This window comes from Benincasa hispida, chromosome 3, assembly GCF_009727055.1.
Source record: "Benincasa hispida cultivar B227 chromosome 3, ASM972705v1, whole genome shotgun sequence".
Taxonomy (NCBI): Eukaryota; Viridiplantae; Streptophyta; class Magnoliopsida; order Cucurbitales; family Cucurbitaceae; genus Benincasa; species Benincasa hispida.
In genome coordinates, this window is record NC_052351.1 from 64,625,286 (window position 1) to 64,646,145 (window position 20,860).

At 33.9% G+C, this 20,860-nt stretch overlaps 1 long non-coding RNA gene across 1 annotated transcript; it reads left to right on the plus strand.

The window, feature by feature from the left end:
• Positions 1-11,077: 11,077 nt before the first annotated feature.
• On the plus strand, positions 11,078-19,540 carry LOC120074756. The gene is made up of 3 exons (XR_005481058.1): positions 11,078-11,196; positions 18,691-18,830; positions 19,247-19,540. It is a non-coding gene; the product is annotated as an uncharacterized LOC120074756 (long non-coding RNA).
• Positions 19,541-20,860: the final 1,320 nt, after the last annotated feature.

Consider the following 20,860-nt stretch of genomic DNA (forward strand, 5'->3'; position numbering starts at 1 on the left):
GACAAAAATATTGTTTTATCTCTGTAAATACATCCTGCTCTTTAAGCTCCCACTGACTCTCTATTGAACAAATGGTTTATAGTCCAACTAACAAACCATATCCCTCTCGGCCATGAGAGGGCGGGGCCCTTTTGTTCAAGACTAAGAATCAGCACTTAAGAGAACAACCTATCTACTAACCCTAAAACGAGTAGGAGTGAAACTCCATCTTGCAGGACTATGTCCCCAACTATCTATCCAGTCTTATCCTCAAAATGGAAGGCTTACTAAACAGTGTTGTTGAACTACTCTTAACTATGAAAATCAAAGGATAATCTTGAATAAACGGGAGTTCATAGTTAGCTCTAGATTAAGATCGAGTTACCCTAGGTCATCTAATTGAAATAGTCAGTTTTAACAGTAAACGGTCGTTATAAAGAAAAGTGACTATTTCGAGGTCCGGTCTTATACAAAACTCTTTTTCATAGGATGCCCCTACTCGCATCTCTCCACATGAACGATTTTTGAATCACGTCGTTTGTATCATTATACAAAGTAGGTCGCATCCATAGTGTCCTAAGGACGAGGTACCCAATCTAATCCATATACTTACAGATTTTTTTTGGCTATATACTATAACTTGATCCTCTTTTATGTCTCTACATAAAGTTACATTATTCATGCAATAGCCATGGATTCATTTATTGGATTTTTATTACTTAATGCAATTTCAAGAACACTTTTATTGAAAAAGACTTCAATAATATTTTCATTGATCAATAGAATATGTTTCAATGATTACGAACTGCAAGTTTTTATGATGTTCCCAACAATCTCCCACTTGGACTAAAACTTCAGTGGATTACAGATATATATATAAATATATAATGTTGAGAAAAAAGAAAATATAATAAACTAGGGCATCTATATACCCTTGACATGAAACTCTCCCACTTGTCCTAATTTATGAAGCTCGTAGTCCCAGTCCAACAAGGTGTCCCTCGAATACTTTAGCCATGAAGGCCTTCATAAATGGATCAACAAGATTATCTTCAGAGGCTATCTGCGTGACTATCACATCTCCTCTATATACTTTCTCTTAGATGAGATGGTACTTTCTCTCGATGTGTTTCCCGCGTTTGTAGTTCCTTGGTTCTTTTGAATTAGCAACTGATCCACTGTTACCACAATATAGAGTGACCGACAAATGCATATTTGGAATCATTTTCAAATCTATTAGGAACTTTGTGAGCCTTAATGCTTCTTTAGTTACTTCATATGTAGCTACATATTCAGGCTCCATTGTGGAATCAACAATACAACTTTGTTTGATGCTTCCCTACACTATTGCTTCTTCATTAAGAGTAAATATTGATCCCAAAGTAGATTTCCTAGAATCTACATAAATCTGAAAATCTGAATCAGTGTATCACGTAAGGATTAAATCCTTAGGACCATACATAAGCATATAGTCTCTCGTTCTCCGAAGATACTTGAGGATGTTCTTAATAGCAGTCAGATGGTTATGTCCAGGGTTGGACTGAAACCTGCTGACAATTCCAGTTGCAAAGCATATGTCGGGACGTGTACAAAACATAGCATATATCATGCTCCCTATTGCTAATGCATAAGGAATTCTTTTCATTTCCTCAACTTCTTGAGGTATCTTAGAACACTGTTTTTTAGATAAATGAATTCCATATCTAAAAGGTAACGTACCCTTTTTGAAATTTTGCATTTATATCTTGACAACATCTTGTGAATATAAGATGCTTAAGATAGTGCTAGCGTTATGTTCTTGCGATTTCGAACAATTTGGATTCCAAGAAAATATTGTGCATCTCCCAAATCTTTCATTTGAAATTGCAATGCTAGCCATCTCTTTACGTCAACAAGGAATCTTGCCTCATTCCCAATGAGCAGGATATCATCGACATAAAGGACCAAGAAAGCTATAGTCTTGTTGACTATCTTTTTGTAAACACAAGGTTTATCAACATAAAATTTGAACGCAATATCAAACCTTATATTCCAGGATCGAGACACCTGTTTCAATCCATAAATGGATCTATTAATCTTGCAAACCTTTTTCTCTTGACCCAGTTCTATAAACCTTTCTGATTGAGACACGTATATACTTTCATTGACCATTCAAAAAGGCGATCTTACATCTATTTTCCAAATTTCATAATCATAAAAGGCAGCAATGGACTAAAGTATTATGATCATTCTAATCATGGCAATAGGAGAGAAAGTTTCTTCATAGTCTACCCTCTCTCTTTGGGTAAAACCTTTTTCCATGAGTCTGGCTTTGTAGGATTGCACCTTATGAGGTTGGTCTCGTTTTCTCTTGTAGATCTATTTGAAACCAATAGGTTTGACCCTATCTGGTTGATCTACAAGTTCCCAGACAAAATTAAAGTACATTGACTCTATTTCTAGGTTCATGGCTTCAGTCCATCGATCGTTATCTACATCTTCCATTGCTTGTTTGAAGGTTAATGGATCCTCTACGCAATCATCAGGTATGATGACATGAGTTTCTGCTAAACCCATATAGTGATCAAGCTATTGAAAAAACCTCCCACTACGTCGAGGAATTCTCATCTCATGAGAAGGATGTGATGGAGCAACAACTCTTGTTGAAGGACCAGCATGATCAACAACTTTTGTTGATTTATCTATAGTTTCTTTGGTCATTTCATCCAATACTAGTTTATTGCGAGGTTGATGATTTCTTATATGATCCTCTTCTAAGAATGTAGCATTTGTCGATACAAATACCTTATCTTCTTGAAGACCATAAAATAACCTACCTTTTGTTTCTTTAAGGTATCCTACAAATAGGCATATTTTTTAACGTCGTTCCAATTTTTTAGAGTTTTGCACCAACACATGTGTCTGGCATCTTCAAATTATGAAGTGACGTAACTGCCTTTACGTCCTCTCCATAACTCATAAAGTATTTTTTAAACACTTTTTTAGGGAACCATGTTTAGAATATGTACAGCAATTTATACTGCATACCCCCAAAAATATTGAGGTAACTGGACATAACTCATCATTGAACAAACCATGTCTAACAGGGTTTGATTTCTCCTTTTCTGCTACACCATTTGCAGTGGTGTACCAGGTACTGTGAGTTGGGACTGAATTCCATTTTATACTAAATAGTTCTGGAATTGTAAATTCATATACTCACCACCTCAATCTAATTGAAGTATTTTTATTCTCTTACCTGAAAGGCTCACAACCTCAGTCTTATATTCTTTAAACTTTTCAAGAGTTTCAGATTTTTTATGCATAAGGTAAACATAGCCACATCTGGAGTAATCATCTATAAAACTGACATAATATTTAGATCTTCCAAGCTTTGACATTCACCAGACCACAAAGGTCTGAATGTATAAGTTCTAGAGGTTCTTTGGCTCTAAGACCTTTTGCTAAAAAAGATCTTTTAGCCATTTTTCCCTCAAAACATGATTCACAAGGAGGTAAAGATCTGTCTTCTAACTAATTTAGATGACCATTATGTAGGAATGTATTAGCAACAGTGAAAGCACAATGATCATTTAAGCACTCTAATTCATTAATTTTGGCAAAATATAAAGCATGCTCTTACAGAAAACAAGTGAGTTTCAAAACATACCTCTTGTAGAACTTCTTCAAAGCTTGTTCTCCAGCTGCAATCTTCACTAAATCTTGTTGCAGACCACCTCAAGATCCTCCCCACTATTCTCTTGGTACTCTAGATTGAGTTGTGGGACTCAAAACAAGCTTGAATCAAGTGATGAAGGAGAAATCTCACTACAACAATCTTGTTGAATAACCCTTTCTTCAACCCAAATGTTCTCTAAAATTCTCAAGATTGCATTCCCGAATTTTACTCCAAACTCTTCATTATATTGCAGATCAACATGTAAGGGAGATATTTGCATGAGTTACAGCTCATGCTTGGAGAAAGATAAGGCAAAGATGATGGCTATTGTTTGAGCAAGTAAAAAGATGGATAATGGAAAACATCATTTTTCCATTTTAGTGTTTTGTTTTTCTATTTTTCAATTTTATCTCAAAAATCAAAACTTGATTTTAAAATTCCTTTTGATTTTAAAACTGAAAAATAAAATTAATTTCATAAATTAATTTTAAATAAATCTTAATTAATTTAATATCAAATATTAAATTAAATTTTACACATATCCATCTTTATATATTTAAATCATATTTAAATATATAAATTCTCCTATTATGTTTAATTCTCAAATTAAACATATAATTATATCTCATATAATTATTAATTCCCTTAATTCTAATTTGAACATTTCAAATTGACTTATCACGTTATTCTAGAGCTAGTCCGTTACGAGTTAATAGGGGGACCTCGTGGACCTACAGATCATAGGCTCCAACGATCTGAGATTAATTGGCTAAACTCATTAAACCAGATTAATCCTCATTCGTTAACTAATGGGTCATTCCACTAAATCCCATAGTTGCACTGCCCTCACTGTAGATATATTATGTCCACATGATTTAACCGTAATCAGCAAGTCAACCCTTCACAGGTTGTTCATAATAACAGCTAGGTCAAATATCTGTTTTACCCTCGAGATTACGTCTTATTCCTCAAGTTCCTACTGATCCTCTAATGAACAACTGGTTTGTGATCTAATCAATAAACCAAACTCTCTCAGCCCAGTGAGAAGGTGGGGCCCCTTGTTCAAGACCTAGATTCAGTACTTGAGAGAACAACCTTTCTCCTATCCCTAAATCGAGTCGGCGTGAACTTCATCTTGTACCCTATGTCCCCAGTTATCTATTAGGTCTTATCCCTGATATGGGAGTCTTATTGAGTCGGCGCTGTTGAGCCAACCCTCACCTATACAAATCTAAGGGTAATCCCGAATAAACAAGAGTTCATAGATAGCTCAAGATTAAGATCGAGTTACCTAAGTCATCTAGGTGAAATAGTCAGTCTTATACAGTAAACAGCGTTATAAAGTAAGAGTGACTTATTTCTTGGTCTGATCTTATGCAAACTCATTGCATAGGACGCCCCCACTCCTCATGTCATAATATGTACGAATTAGGATCACATCGTATGTAGCACTTTACAACTCTTTGTAACAACTACAGAGTAGGCCGCATCCAATGGTGTTACCAAAATAAGGTACCCAACCTTATTCATGTACCATAGATCATTTTGACTATTAACTCAAACCCTGTCTCTTATACACATCTAGATGTGTATAAGAGACAGGCGTTATAAAGTAAGAGTGACTTATTTCTTGGTCTGATCTTATGCAAACTCATTGCATAGGACGCCCCCACTCCTCATGTCATAATATGTACGAATTAGGATCACATCGTATGTAGCACTTTACAACTCTTTGTAACAACTACAGAGTAGGCCGCATCCAATGGTGTTACCAAAATAAGGTACCCAACCTTATTCATGTACCATAGATCATTTTGACTATTTACTCGAACCTAATCCACTCTTATGTCTCCACATAAAGTTCAAGTACTCATACAATAGTCATGGATCTTAGTTTATTGGATTTAGACTTTCATACAATTCATGAAATCAATAATAAGTTTATTGATTATAGAAAATGTTTATCATTTTACAAACTGCGAGTTTTAGGACATAAAACCCAACACATTCTTTATCAATCTCTCAATCCTATTGAGATTTATGTGATCAAGTCTTAAGTGCCAAAGGTAGGCGTTAGGAGAAATTTTTCCTTTTTTATTTTGAGTTTCTGCCATTTTAAACATCTTTATATTTAAAATGGCTTTTGCCTCCATCAGTTTTAACATATACAAGTCATTTTCAAGTTTAGTTGTACACATTTTGAACACCTTTTGAACTAATGAACACTTCATTTATATCAAAAGTGACTTTATACATATGTTCCAGCAAATAAGAAACAGAGATTAGGTTCCTTTTCATTTTAGGTACATAATATACATTTTCAAGTAAAATGAATCTCCAAAAACTAACTTGATATCTCTCACTGCTTCTGCTGAAATGACTTCACCTGTTTCCACCTTGAAAGTCATTTCATTTCTACTAGCTGTTTCCAGGAACTAGTTTTTTTGTAAGAAAGTGCAAATATGATTACCGGTGCCCTAAATTGAGTATCCAGGTTAAGTGAGAACTTTCCACTAAACATGTTTCTATTACAAGTAAATCGAATTTACCTTGTTTTTTCTTCTCAGCTTTCTTTTCTGCAAGATACTTAGGGCAATTGAGTTTCCAATGGCCGTCAACGTTGCAATGGAAATATTTTCCTTTTGCAACTTTCGTCTTGCTTTTATTAACAGAAGATTGTTTCTTCCCTTTTCCCTTTTTCTTCATTTGGATACTTTTATCCTTCAAAGATCCAGACTTCTTTTCAGAGGGCCTTGAACTAGATGAAGCACCCTTCTAAAATTTCCTTTAGGAAACAATATTTATTTCCCCTTCCTTATTTTTCATTAAAGATTGAAAAGTTTGGAGTTCATTGAGAAGAGTCATTAAGTTGTAATCAATCTTATTCATTATAGCGTTCGTACGAAAAGTTAGAAAACTCATCAGAAGAGATTCCACTATCATACTCATTTGGCTCTTCTCATCTATGACAGCCCTGTTTGCCTCTAAGATATTAAAGTGGACCATTATGTCCAGGACATGTTCTCTAACAGAGGTCCCTTCCCTCATACGTAAATTATAAACATATTTGATAGCATCATGTCATGCTAATGAGGACGGTTGTCCAAACATCCCTTGCAATGACTCCATGATCTCTCTTGCAGTGACCATGGTTTCATGCATTTTGGTAAGCACATCACATATGCTTGCCAAAATATAGGCCCAAGATTTTTCATTTTCTCGAACCCATCTGTCATACCTATCTTGAACATTTCGGGCTGGGTTAGGATTGGGAAGAGGAGGACGTTCCTCCATTAAAACAAATCTCAAATTGTCAACTACTAGTATTGTGTTTATGTTCGATTTCCAATTCGAATAACCCTCTCCATTGGATTTGTCGGAAGTTAAGAGTTGTATAATCGAGTTTGGCATGCTACAATATAAATAAATTCTATAAGTAAATTGCATTTAAATACAATTTTAGCAAAAGTAATAAAGTATCTATATTTCTTTAGCTATTTGCAATGATACTTTAGTGAGTTAGAATAGATGCTACCGAGGGGCAATCAAATACTCCACCACTAAAGCAAGACATTCTTGACCAAATACTATATCCAGAATAACTCTTATTCCTATTGTCATTTAGTTATCATTTTTTGTCAAAAACTTACTAACACTTAGTAATTCTTGTAAGTGTGACCCTCCATTTTTCAAATTTCATAGAACAGTATAAATATGCGCCCGAATAGAAAGATAATGTTTAAATCGAAACTAAGAAACCCTATTCATTTCTAAAGTTTGAGTTGTTCTGAATCCTATGTTACAACCCTCCGAGGGGATCGCTGCAACAACGCCTAGCTAGTGCCACCTGAAAACGACAGCAGGCGCAACATAGGAATCTCACGGTTCAAACTAATGGAAGAGACCATAGGATATGTTCACACATTTCTTTCACCCACTTACTATGAACTACTTCCCCTATTCACCTTGATATTGACCCATGCAAACACTTTCCGAATGGAGCAGTCAAGGTAAAATCGACACGAAGCCGAGCATGGATCTCACAGTGTGAACTCTTAAGAATTATATCGTATATATCATTAATCTCCTACTGAAGTGTCCTAACATATTGGGTATCTTTTGTTCTTAGGTATATTTAGGCTAATAAACATCCTAAGTCTATGTGATTTTCCAAATATAACTATTAGATTTAGATTTAACCTACGATGTTTAGGTGATAAAACCATTTTATTACCCCACGCCGCTCACACAAGCTCATAAAACCGGTTGACAACGCTCAATAATCCGGCCATAATCCCCAAGTAGGAGGTGTTTAGTAGACCATCAACTTAAATACCTCCAACCTTAGATAAGATTATATACTAGTTGAGTTTGTAACTGTTTTTATAAGATAACGACCTATTTTAACTATTAAAATAAGTTGTTAATCTAAATGAGCATGCAGCTTATCTTTGTTATGGATTTTAATGTCTAATCCAATTTTTTTTATAACAACTTATAAAACAATAGACATGCTTCCATCCATAACATTCATCCAAGGTATTCAAATTTTAATATAACACTTATATTAAACTTTAGAAACCCTAATCATGCATACTATATACATTATAACTAATTTATAACATATATCAATGCATGAACCATGCTTTCGTATGGTGGGATTTAAATCTACATGGTATACAATATGCACATACATGTTTAATTTAAATATAGCATACATCACATGCATAAGATATTTAAACAACACTTGATATGGTTCAACTTTGGTATCCTAAAAAATAAAATAAAATTGAAGAAGCCTCTAGACCGATCGAACTGCCCCGAACTGGACCTAAACCACCCAAACCGACCATCCAAAGCTCCAAAAGAGGCTGAATCAGTCCAAACAAGGTTGAACCGATCCCCAAGCCACTGAACCAGTCAAACTGGACCGCTCCCGCGAACCACTTCATGGATGCACGTGTTTCTGGACTAGGATGAACAATGTTGCAACGCCACGTTTTCTATGAAGAACAGCATTGCAATGCTATCTAGGCAGCGTCTAGCAGAAGCGTCTTCTCTAGCTTTTCCAGTCGAGCCTGCTTGCTTCAATCTTAATACAACCTAGTTTCGACTCTATTAACTCTTATAAAATTACAGACCCTTAATCAAACATTAAGGCTCATCAACCAAAAGCCAATTACAAATTTAAAACTTGAAGCAAAGGGAAATCTAATGCCAAAGTTGATTGAAAAACCATATCAGCCATCAAACATGCAATGCTAGCAATTCACCTACCAAACTCAAATTAAAGTTAATTGAGTTCTTAAATCATGCTACCAATTGATGGAATAAATATGTAAAAAACGGAAGCTAACAGAATCAATAACCACTCTAATTACATTTAATTTGAGTTTAAAAGCATACAAAGACAGATTCTCAAAAAAAGGGTTTTACAAGAAGTATACCTTTGTTGAAACTCTTCAAATCCTTGTTGAATCCCACGAATTTGATCTTCAAATCAGTAGTAGACTACAAGAGAGTCTTCTCTACTATTCTCAGCCTTGGATTGATTGGTGGAAGCTCTCAATCAAGTTAGGATTCAGAGGATTTGATGGAGAGTTGAGAGTGAAAAGAAATTTCAGAAATTTCCACTAAAATTTTGTTGCATGCTCTGAAAATAATTAGATAATCAAGTTTTTATTAAGCTTAATCATGCAAGCACTCACTCATTTAGTAAAGTGACTCCTCAAAATTCACTAAGTGGGTGGCTTAAGTGTCAAGAAATGGAAATTCCCACTAAAACTCAAATGTGGGACTTTTCCACTATCTAATTTAAAATTCAAATTTTTATTTAAATTAATCAAAATTAATTTTAGATAATAAATTCAATTGCTAAAGTTGAATTAAATTTGAAAAATATTTTATTTAAATAATTAATTAAACAAATTTAATTAATTAATTAATTAACAATAATTTAATATCAAATATTAAATTAATAAAAACCAGCTAATTTAAACATGAATCCTATTCATGTAATCAATATTTAAATATTTTAAACTCTCCAATTTACATTTAATTTCAAAAAATTAAAACGTTTAATTATATCGAATATAATTATCAAAATCCTAAAATTGAATTGGAACATTTCAAATTCAAAAATAAAAACCCTAATTTCGAATTTTAAACATTTCAAATTTTGCTTAATTTTTCTAATCTAAGGTGTTAATGTTTTACAAGCAAGTAGAGAGACCTTATGGACCTACAGATCATGAGCTCCAACGATTTGAGATTAATTCGTTAAACTCTTTAACCCGAGTCAATCAATATTCGTTAACCACCAAGACATACCATTATAACTCGATGGTTGCACTCTCCTCACTGTAGATATATTTCTGTCCATTTGATTTAACCATTATCAATAAGTCGATCCTTCACAGGTCATTTGTATTTACAGCTGAGTAAAAAATACCGTTTGATCCCTATAAATACATCTTACTTCTTAAACTTCCATTGATCCTCTATTGAAAAATTGGTTTATTTTCCAACTAACAAACCATATCCCTCTGGGCCATGAGAGGGTGGGGTCCCTTTATTCAAGACCAGTAATCAGCACTTAAGAGCACAACTTATCTGCTAACCCTAAAACGGATAGGAGTGAAACTCCATCTTGCAGAACTATGTCCCCAACTATCTATCCGGTCTTAACCCCGAAATGGGAGGCTTGTTGAGCAGTGTTGTTGAATTACTCTCACTTATGTAGATCAAAGGATAATCCTAAATAAACAAGAGTTCATAGTTAGCTCTGGATTAAGATCAAGTTACCCTAGGTCATTTAATTGAAATAGTCAATTTTAACAGTAAACGATCATTATAAAAAAAAAAAAAAAAAAAAAAAAAAAAAAAAGGTGACTATTTTGAGGTCCGATCTTATGCAGAACTCTTTTGCAAAGGATGTCCCTACTCGATATCTCCACATGAGCGATTTTCGGATCACGTCGTTTGTATCATTATACAAAGTAGGCTGCATCCATAGTGTCCCCAGGATGAGGTACCCAATCTCATCCATATACTTATAGATCTTTTTTGCTATATACTATAACTTGATCCTCTTTTATGTCTCTACATAAAGGTTACAGTATTCATGCAATATCCATGGATTCGTTTATTGGATTTTTATTACTTAATGCAATTTCAATAACACTTTTATTGAAAAAGACTTCAATAATACCTTCATTGATCAATAGAATATGTTTCCATGATTATAAACAGCGAATTTTTCGGACATTCCCAATAAAAAGAACCCTAAACGTAATAGGGTTATGATACCTTGTTGCTTTTGTATTATCAATGAAATTATTTGTCTATTTTACAAAGATAATCACAATAGAGTTTATAAACAATAGAAAGATCAAAATAAGGAAAGAAAAATCTACCCAAATTTGTAGATCAAAATTATAAATTACAGCTCATTAGGAATGGTTTATTTTTCAAGTTATCAGGGGCATGTAGTTCATTATTTTGTTCAGTGGGTTGCTCACCGTGTCTTTCGAGCTAGCAACATCATCAAATTGGTTTAGGTACCCCTTAATCCCTAATTTTCATTTCTTTCAGTTTTGTGTGTTGTCTTCTTATTTTTAGCTTTTGAAATTATGAATTTTGTTGTGGAAATAGAAAATTAATCTTAAAACTATAACAAAAGGCCATCAAATTAGGGTGAAAAATATTGTTTACATGAATAGCTGAGCAATTGAAGTCATCTCTAGCTGAAATGAAACTTAGTTATGAAATTGATCAAATGAAATCTTATAGTGTCCATACTTTGCCTGAAAATCTGCAAAAAAAATACGCAATCCTAATCTGTTTGTTTGCTTCGCTCAATGACCATTCGGAGCAATTATAATCAAACATAATAAAAATTAGAAAAATCAAACAAAAGCAGCCCATCTGTTTGATTTTTCTCCTCACAAAACAACCAATCATATTAATCACTTTCTCCTAATATCAATCCCTTTATTGATTCACAAAGAGTTGATGCAGTGAGTAGTTTAGTGTATGAAGCAGTGTGCATGTGTCATTTCCCGCTCCACAAACAAATAAATGAATTGCATGTAGAGCTAGCCAAGACACAGACTAAGCTTGTCAATATTCACTGCCACCAAGCCAATTTGATGGCACTGATCTGCAAGGAATTAGCCCAAATGCCACCACTGGTGTCACCACTGTCGGACCACCGCTCACTTGAAATTAATAGTAACATTTTGAGTTATTTTATTGTTACTAATATATTATGAATGATGTTGGTTGTTAAAGATTTGGTTCAGCTATGACTCTAAAATTGGCTTTTTTAGATTATCATTGTTCTGTGATGTTAACCTTCTTACTACATATATGTTCCTCTAATTAAGATTATTGAGCTTTAAAATAAATGATTCAAGATTTATTATATGAATTATATGATGTTAAAGTTGAAGAATTGCCCAGAATGTTATTTTGCTATGCATTACTATTAGGCAGTTTAAGTTGTGAGTGCAAGCATGATTTGGTCCTTCTTGTTGAGCTATTTCTTAAAAAAGGGAGCGGTGCAACAATAGCAATTCTTGTGTCCTTGATCTTGCACATTTTTTTGACAAAATTTTGGTGACTTCCCTTGTGAAAATTCTGTAATTTTAGTTTCATTAATTGAATTATAGGATGGTCGGAAATATCTTCAATGAATCATGGATGTAATTACATTATATGATTCCTCTTATTAGAAATGTCATTACTGTTGTTAGGGTCATATCTTGCTTGTATATTTGTAATTTGATTTGAGAGTTAGGTTTGAGAAGACACAATTTTCTATGATTGATGACAAAGTTCTCAAGTTCCCGATGTTTTTTTTTTTCACCTTGTTTGTTGTATCTAGTTGAATATGGCTTTTGATCTTCTTGATCAGAATTTTTTATGAGTATGTTTGTATTATTTATGCTTCAACTCTAACTTCAGTCAAGCTTATATTGTATGAAACAAGATAATATAGTTCATTGTATGATACTCTAATTCTAAATTAATAGGATTTGTCTTTAAACTCCTAATTAGACACTCAATATTTGAATCATATTGACTAAAGTTGGAACCTCATCTTGTACATCAAGTATAGCATCTTCTCCTTCATATGTAAAACTCTCTTGATGCCTTTTTATTTGAAAATGTTGTGTTTGGGTTTTTTCTTTTCTTTTCACTTGAAAACATTGAGTTTCTCTTTTGTATCCAAAAAAAGAGATTACCTCCTAAAGCTAGCCATGTCTGGCCATTAGTGTTTGAGTTATAAGCATAATTCATTGGTTTCTTGGCATGTTCTTGAGTTATAACTCTCCCTTTATTTAGCTTCTTTCTTTGTTTGGTATAGTTATTAAGTTAACCCCTCCCCCACCTTCAATAATGCTTGGTTTTCGAATTGTATTTAAGTTTAAAGCATAGTCTGGTTATTTTTTGATGTATAGGTGGACATGAACACATCTTAACTATAGGAAATGTTGGTGTAAGAGCATCTAGCATGTAGTATGCAAATTCAAATCCTAAAAACTTTTACTTTTTCTTCCATCCAACGTGCCCTTTCGAAGTTATCTTCTGTTTATCATATTTATTGATTGCATTGGTTTTGTCTTTTATTTTTTTTAAAGTAAGGTGCATTTTTTTTTTTTTTTTGTTTGAATAACTAATTAGGTTTTGGTGTTTCTAAATTGAGGAAAGATACTGTCATCTCAACATTGACTATTCCCATTGAGGCTATCATTAATTAATGTCTGGATTGTTAAGGACATGCCAAAATATAAGGATGTTAATGAATGATGGTTTCATCATCAGGAAGCCAACCAAGATTGAGGTTCATTCTCGAGCAAGCCGCATAAAGGAAGCCAAGAGAAAAGGGTTGCCATTCTGGATATGATATTTTCCTGCCCAAGTCTTTGATTTTGTTAGTAACTCAAAACTGCAAATTAGTTTTTAAGTTGGTCTAGTCAATTCTTAGGTTCTAGAAAATAGTTGAAGCTATTTTTAGTTGTAGTCTAAGTTCCTATTCTTGTGGAGTTAGTGGGATTAGTTGCTAACATTGTGGAATCTATTTTTAGACTTAAGATATGTATTTATATAGAGTTTTCTAGAATGAAATGAATACACTTCCCATTTTTTTTATTTCTCTCTCATTAATTAGAACAACAGTGGTATCAGAGCCCTCAATTCTTAAGGGATATGCGATCTCTGAGAAAAACTAAGTGATACACCTGTAAGAGTTGTTAGAGGTGGAATTAGGATCAAACAGTCTTTCTTCATTGGCTCCACCTGTGTTTGATGGTGAAAACTACCAGGCATGGGCTATCAGAATGCAAGCCTACATGGAGGGTTGTGATTATTGGGAAGCAATTGAGCAAGACTATGAGATTGCTCCACTTCCTAATAACCCAACAATACATCAGATCAAGACTCACAAGGAGAGGGTCACCAGAAAGGCAAAAGCTCGAGCTTGCCTATATGCAGTTGTGTCTCCTGCCATATTCAACAAAATTATGGCCTTGAAGTCAGCAAAGGAGATCTGGGAGTTCCTCAAAAGTGAGTATGAAGGTGATGAGAAGATTAAAGGCATGAAAGTACTAAACTTGGTACGAGAATTCGAGAGAATGTAAATGAAGGATTATGAGCCCATTAAAGACCTCTCAACACTCAAGGTGATAGAAGTGGTTAGTGCTTTGCAAGCACAATAGCAAATGAGGTTGATGAGACAAAAAAAAAAGCATTGAGGAGGCATTGAAAGCTAGAGTGCAGCAGGGAGAAGGTGGAAGAGAGAAAAAGGGAAGTGGCAGCAGTAACTCAGAGTCTGTTGCAAAGGATGCTGGTAGTACATGCAAGCACTATGGGAAGTAGAATCATCCACATTTCAGATGCTGGAGAAGGCCAGATGTGAAGTGTAGAAGATGTCATTTATTGGGGCACATTGAACGATTCTATAAGGAAGCAAAAACTCAACAGCAAGGAAGAGCACATGTTGTAGTACAGCAAGAAGAAGATCAACTCTTTGTGGCTACTTGTTTCTCATCAGTCACTCAATGTGATGGTTGGTTGGTTGATAGTGGGTGTACCAATCACATGACAAGTGATAAAGAGTTGTTTAAGGACCTTGACAAGTCATTCAAGTCAAGGGTGAAGATAGAAAATGGTGAGTATTTAGAAGTAAAGGAGAAGGGCATAATGTCAATAAAGAGCTGTGTTGGAACCAAGTTGATTAACTAAGTGTTGTTTGTCCCTGAAATTGATCAAAACTTGTTAAGTGTTGGTCAATTAGTATAGAAGGGATTCAAAGTGTTGTTTGAAGAAGGAAAGTGCCTCATTTCTGATTCCAATAGGAAGTTGTTCAAAATAAAGATGCAGCACAAGAGCTTCTCGTTGGATCCACTCGAGAAGGAGCAGATAGCTTTCAAGTGTTAAGTGAATGATATTGAGTTATGGCACAAGAGGTTGGGGCATTTTCATCAGAAAGGGTTGCAGTATCTGTAGAAGAATGAGATGGCAGTAGGATTACCAATTCTGGAGGAGCTGAAAACAAATTGCAGAGCTTGTTTAACAGGGAAGCAAACAAGGCTGCCTTTCAAGAAGTCACAATGGAAAGTAACTGAGAAGTTGCAGCTCATCCACTCTGACTTATGTGGACCACAACCAACTCTCTCACTAAATGGTAGCATGTATTTCATTATCTTTATTGATGATTATACCAAAATGTATTGGATATATTTCATGAAGCAGAAGTCTGAAGTAGCTGAAGTGTTTCTAAAGTTTAAGAGATGGGCTGAGAATCAAAATGGCTATAAGATTCAGGTGGTGAAAACTGATAATGGGACTGAATATACATCGCAAGGGTTCAATTCCTTTTGTGAAGAAGCTGGGATAAAGGATCAGCTCACTGCTCCATATTTTCCACAGCAAAATGGAGTCAGTGAGAGGAAGAACAAGAGTATTATGGAAATGACAAGATGTTTATTGCATGAGAAAAACTTACCAAAAGAATTTTGGGCTGAAGCAGCAAACACAACAGTCTTTCTATTGAATAGACTATCTGCGAGGGTATTGGAAAAGAAGAACCTTATGAAGCTTGGTTTGGTACTAAACCAAAATAGACAAATTTGAAGGTGTTTGGCTATTTGTGTTTTTCTTACGTTCCCATGTGAAGAGAGACAAGTTGAGTAAGAAGGTCGAACCAGGAATCTTTATAGGCTATAGCATGGTGTCCAAAGCCTATAAGATCTATCAACCTCACACAAAAAAGCTGGTGATTAGCAGAGATGTTCAGTTTTTGGAGGATAATGAGTGGGACTGGACAGAAGAAGCAGAGGTGAAGCAACAAGAAGTCTCTCTGGATCCTGATGAATTAGTTGATGATGCACTAGTTAGAGGGACTAGACTATTGAGGGAGGTGTATGAAAGAAGTAGTGTAGTTGCATTAGAGCCTGAAGGATATGAAGAAGCTAAAAGAGATACGAAGTGGATGGAGGCAATGAAGGAAGAGTTGAGTATGATAGAGAAAAACAATACATGGGAGCTGGTGGAGAAGCCTGCAGACAGGAAAGTGATTGGAGTCAAATGGGTTTTCAAAACCAAATTGAACCCAAATGACTCTGTGAACAAGCTCAAGGCCAGGTTAGTGGTAAAAAGGTATGCACAAGTCTGGGAAATTGATTTTTCTGAGACTTTTGCACCAGTTGCAAGAATGGACACAATCAGGTTGCTACTGGCTGTGTCAGCTCAGCATGGATGGAAGGTGTATCAGCTAGATGTGAAGTCGGCATTCCTAAATGGAGTGTTAGAAGAAGAGATTTGTATTGAGAAACCAGACGAATTCATCATACCAAGACAAGAGCATAAGGTTTATTTGTTGAAAAAGGCTTTCTATGAGTTGAAAGAAGCTCCTAGGGCATGGTACAGCAAGATGGATGATCACTTGCTGAACCTGGGTTTTGTGAAGAGTCTAAGTGAATCCACACTCTATGTGAAGAAATCAAGTACTGCTATTGTGATTGTATCTCTCTATGTAGATGACTTTCTAGTGACAGGAAGTGATGATATTCAGATAGAGATATTCAAACAAGAAATGATGAAGGTGTTTGAGACGACTAATCGAGGCCTGATGCATTACTTCCTAGGTATGGCGATTCAGCAAAGGTAGAATGAAATGCTCCTCTATCAGAAGAAGTATGTAAAAGAGATATTGAAGAGGTTCAATATGGAGGAGTGTAAGAGTATGAACACTCTAATGATTCAGAAGGAGAAGTTGCAAAAGGATGATGGAGAGGAACCTGCCGATGAGAATGTGTACAGAAGTCTAGTTGGATGCCTTATGTATCTCACATCCACTAGGCCTGACATTATGTACACTGTAAGTGTCTTATCTAGATTTATTCACTGTCCAAGCAAGAATCATATGGTTGCTGGAAAAAGGGTTATGAAATATCTGAAAGGCACACTGTCTTTTAGGATCAAATTTAATAAAGTTGAAAATTTTGCAAGGCTACTCAGATAGTGATTGGACTAGGTCATTAGATGTTATGAAGAGCGCCTTTGGCTATTGTTTCACTTTTGGCTCAGGGTGTTTCTCATGGTGTTCAAAAAAGCAAGATATAGTGGCTCAGTCAACTGCAGAAGTTGAGTTCATTGCAACGACGCCAGCAGTCAACCAAGCTGTTTGGTTGAAGAAATTGATGCATGACTTGCATCTGAAGCAGGAAAAGTGTGTGAAGATGTTTGTGGATAATCAAGCCAATCTAGCCATTTCATTGAATCCAGTCTTTCACAGAAGGACCAAACATTTTAAGATCAAGTATTATGTTCTGAGAGAGATACAGAAGGAAGGAGAAGTGCAACTGGTACATTGCAGCTCAGAAGAGCAAATAGCTGATATCTTCACTAAGTCTTTTTGTGTGAGTCGTTTTCAAGCTCTTGGGAGCAAGGTGTTTGCAATATTTGAGTTAGGAGGAGAATGTTAGCAACTCAAAACTGCAAATTAGTTTTTGAGTTGGTCTAGTCAATTCCTAGGTTCTAGGAAATAGTTGAAGTTATTTTTAGTTGTAGTCAAGTCTAAGTTCCTATTCTTGTGGAGCTAGTGGGATTAATTGCTAACATTATGGAGTCTATTTTTAGACTTAAAATATGTATTTATATGAAGTTTTCTAGAATGAAATAAACACATTTCTCATCTTTCTCATTTCTCTCTCATTAGTTAGAACAACAGATTTATAAATGCCAATGTTGTGTTAAAGAATATTTGATTTTGTATAATCGTATTTCATTAAATTTTTTCCTTGTTACACAAAGTTGTTTACTCAATGACCCATGATTCCTTTTGTTATAGTGTTAAAAATCTTATTTTCTTATTCTAAGATGGATTCATTTTTATGTGAGTTCTAGTTTAGTTCTTTGTTATCCAATAACTAAAAATAAAATGGCTATCAAGGGGGTCGACAAATTCATTGGAACATCTTTTGGTTGTTGGTTGTAGTTTCCATTTTCCTATTTTTTTTGGATTGTTCTTTGTGAGTTCAAGTTTCGTTGTTTGTTATCTTTTAATAATGAGAATTTAAAGGTTGGTTTCAAATTTGGATGGTATTGTTTGTTATCTTTTAGGTTTCCTAGCTTGTTGTTGAGTAATCTAAAACCAATTTTACTTGTAGGCAATTCTCTTGCTTGATCCTTCCACTTTAATTTCTTTAATTTTTAAAGTGCTAGTAACTTGTCATTTACAAGTACTTTTGCAATTGATTTGTGTGATATTTCTTTTTATAAGTTTAGTTGTTTATAAGTTTTTTCTGATAACTTAGGCTTAAACTTAATATGCTTTTGTATTAGTCTTTTATCTTAATTGTGAGAAGCTTACATGCTTGGGTTTATAAAGTTTGTTTATGACTTTATGCATTAGTCTTTAATTATTATGTGTGATTGAAGATAATGGTTGTGTTGTGTGCATTTGTGATTAGGCTTCAAATTACATGAACTTCTAGTTGATATTTCTTATGGCTTCAATTTTCCATGACACTCAATATCTCTTGCAGGTAGGTGCAAAAAAAATTCATAGAAATGAGTTCAAAGGAAGTATTTGTGGATCCATCTCAGGTGAAAGCTTGATCTTTGATCTTTTCAATTTTGCACATAATGTTGGAGACAATGGAAGTGTTGTTTGGGAGACTTACAGGTTTGCTTTCTACTATAGCCCAATTTTGTACTAGTGTCTTTTCTCTTAGATTTTATAACCTTACTGGTTTAGGTTCATACAGTTTGTTTATGGTTTACTTTAAGTTGTTTGTTAAATTTGAATTCATTGGACATGAAGTGTGGTTGTGGTAGGTTCTATGGAAAAGGAAACGTAAGATTTGTTGGTTGGTTTTTGTATAGTGTGTTTGAGTGATAAGAGACAACCATCTTGGTTGCATCTATATTAGTGTCACTGTGTTAGTTCATCCTTACATGCCTGTTGAGCAACTTTGTTACAGCAATTAGGTTTGTAATTGTTGACTTGACCAAATGTCTAGTGCTAAAGACTTTGACTTTTCTTTAAGTATTGATGTATGTTTTCAAGAAAACATCCTTAGAGTAAGTGTTTGTTGATAGATTGGTCCGGCTCGGGAGAAATAGTTGTTGAGGAAGAGGTCCTCCAATGATCTATCAATCCTTATCTATCACATACCCTTTGACCCGAACGCAACTTGTGTGTGGGTTAATAAGGTAAAAGTACTTAATTTCTTCTTATGGAGGCCTACATTAGACATTCGTGTTATTGATGATATTGTGGGCACTACTATCGTATGGTCAATTGATAAAGTCAAACTATGTAAGAAGATTTATTTATTACTTTGTGAATTCAGTATTTATTTAGTTCATTAGCTAATCTATTTTGTTAAAGTTAGATCATGATGATTTATAAAAGTAATTTTGTTTTTATTTTTTATCAAGTGATTGAAATGACGACAAATATTGGAGCTACATATATAGTTGTGGGAGAATTTTGATATCGTCATAATTTAAACATCTCTTTCGATTGTATCAACTTTTTGGGATTATATATGTATTCACTTTATTTGGATTAAGAATTTACAACTTATTCTATTAGGTAAGAACTTTGTTAAAATATACTTTTGATGACTTTATCAAACCTTTTGGATGAATATAGTGCTTTATTTTTTTTTTCTATGCTAGAAATTTGAATATTTTGTTTGTAATTATGATTGTAGTTGTGGATGAAATGTGAAGTAATTACATCTTTTTCATCTAGACAATTATGGTCAAGCGACATCTATAAATATATATACGTTTATAATTTGATTTTACAAAAATATTTGAAACAAATTGTAAAATCTAAAAAAAAAAAAATAATGTCATTAAAAAGTGCTATTAAAGATGAATTATAACATTTTTTTATCACTACAAAAATGCTATAGAAAATTCAGTAACATTAAAATGTTGCAATAGAAAATAGGGTATCTATAACTTTTTTCTATTACAGTAAAAAAAATGTAAAAAAAAAATACTAATCAAAAGTTAAGAACTTTCAATAACATATCTAAAAGTGCTATAGAAAGCTTTTTAGATCATTGTTTATTAATATAAAAAATTTTGATTGCATTTCTCTAACACTTTGAAACGTTTTCATAACGTTAAATTAAAGCTATTGAATATCAACTTTCTATAGTGTTATTTATAACCGTAAACAAAAGTTATGGAAAGTCGAGAACTTTCAATAACATCGCCTATGACAGGGTCATTAAAATGCTATGGAAACGCGTTTATAGCTTTCTTACAATGTTATTAAAAACGCTATAGAAAGTCATTTATAGCGTTTTTATGCAGTTATAAGAAACGCTATAAAAGACTTTCTATAGTGTTTTTTTCATGCTATGAAAAGTTCTTATAGCATTAATTTTATGCTATCGAAAATGAACTTTCTTATAGCATTTTTCATAGTGGTGAAAAATGCTATGAAAAGTCAAGGATTTTCAATAACATGGGCTAGGACCGTGTTCCGAAAACGTTATGGGAAGTCTACAACAAAGTTTTTTTTAATATTATCACAAGTGATATTTCTTGTGGTGTTAGTTTATCACTTGAACATAATCCACCAGTATATCAAACATATACTATTCAAGTTACATGAAATAATCTTAGATCTTAGTTATTGGATTGAGTTAAGCAAGTCTAAATTTCAAATAAAATAACTCTTTAATTTAT